At 38.5% G+C, this 1737-nt stretch overlaps 1 pseudogene; it reads left to right on the top strand.

Moving 5' to 3' along the window:
- The first annotated feature begins 731 nt into the window (after positions 1-731).
- On the top strand, positions 732-1246 carry LOC143387336 (ankyrin repeat domain-containing protein 50 pseudogene; annotated as a pseudogene).
- Positions 1247-1737: the final 491 nt, after the last annotated feature.

The following is a 1737-nucleotide window of genomic DNA, read 5'->3' as shown; positions in this document are numbered from 1 at the left end:
GTTACTTATGGAAATTGTGGATTACCTGGACATCTTAAGACCCAGGAACCCGTTTAGTAAGAATCTGATGTCTTGAGAAATGCATTTTATGAATGCTTTGAATTAAGAAAGTGTAAACAGTGGTTTGTCATTTCTGCCACATAAGGGATAATCTGAATCTGTTCCCTTGCAGTTGCCCAGATGCCTAAACCTGGCAAGAACTAGTACTTGGAGTGGTCATCCTTCAACAAGAAACACAGAGCTACCTAGGTACTATATAAATGCTATCTCTTTGATGACATTTAAGATAATGGACAACTTTTCTACATCTAATTTTCATACACACAATTAACACTGGAGTTTGGAGAAGCATTTGTTATATATTGAAAGACTGAATTTTCTCTTTTTGAGTTTTCCTGATTTATTATTTCATCTGTATGCTTCAAATCTCCACAGTCACATAAAGTCCAGACATAAGGATGGAGCTATATGACCCATCAAGATATACAAAAACTATTGGCAAGCTTTGGAAACAGTTGTTTTTTGCATCTGTTCAACAATGAATATATTCTCTGCTAATCAAGAATATGGAAGCAAATACAGTCATGCACATTGTATTGATAAATTGTGACTGTTGAATTTTTCTGTAACTGGTTACTTTTGTCATTCAAATGCAAGTTATTTCCAAATGGATATAAAGACTATATTGGTGTACCTAGCTCCTAGCCAGTGTTGAAGATAGAAAACCTATTATGACTAATCCTTGGGAAGAAAAGGTCTGCAAAATGCCTAGATGAGTTTACTGCAAGGGAAGCAGTTTTACTGTAGGGAGTGGGTTTTCCACAAGGTTCAGCATTGCCTCCAGGAGAAAAGTAGCTGCTACAATAGTGCTGTCAACACACCGTCCCTTGTGATGAATTCTGGGAATAATGCTGGTGCTGTCTCAGGAAAGGCAGCTGCCTGGGGTGTGTTTTTGGTAGGAGGGCCTCGTAGTGGCAAGACAGCCCTGTGTACTAAACTCTTATGGCCAAGTTCACCTACAAGCTTGCAGAGAGATTTACCTTGCCAGGCTTTGGCCTTTCATTTCTGCAAAGCCCAGGACTCTGATACTTTGTATGTTGGAGGGTTCATTACAGGTCTGGTCACCCAGCTATGCCGCAGTGGACTACTCCAAGGATATGAGGACAAGCTGCGAGATCCAGCCATTCAAAGCCTCTTACAGCCTGGGGAATGTGAGAGGAACCCAGCAGAAGCATTCAAAAGGTAACAGCAAAGAATGTTATAGTGTTTAGTTTTCTGTGCAACAATTAGAGACTTTTAGCTAGGGTTTTTTTTTTTTTTTTTGAGGTACTTTTACTAGTGCTGTGCAGTTGGGCTTAATCAGTGGTTTTGAGTACAACTGTTTATTTTAGTATGGGAAGAAACAGAACTTTGTATTGCACAATTTATAGATTAAAAATAAGTCTTAACTGTTCTTGTTTAACAACAGAATGTTCCATTTCTAACGGTAACTGTCAGTGGTCAAGGGAGTCTTTTCTTACGATAAAGAAGAACAGTTAGCTGCCTGGAAACCAGGCCTCATTTTCAGGGAGGATGAACTATCTATACTATGAGCTGAAGTAGAAGGACTCTCAGTGTAGAAGCCAGTAACTTTTTGTTTATAGCATATTATTTTTTATATGAAAATTTCTCCTTAAAAGGCGTCATAGGCATTGAGAATCTGAAGAAAATTTGCTAATGTGTTTTTGGGATTATTCC

This window comes from Callospermophilus lateralis, unplaced genomic scaffold (genome assembly GCF_048772815.1).
Source record: "Callospermophilus lateralis isolate mCalLat2 unplaced genomic scaffold, mCalLat2.hap1 Scaffold_260, whole genome shotgun sequence".
Taxonomy (NCBI): Eukaryota; Metazoa; Chordata; class Mammalia; order Rodentia; family Sciuridae; genus Callospermophilus; species Callospermophilus lateralis.
This window is presented reverse-complemented; position numbering and strand designations above follow the sequence as displayed.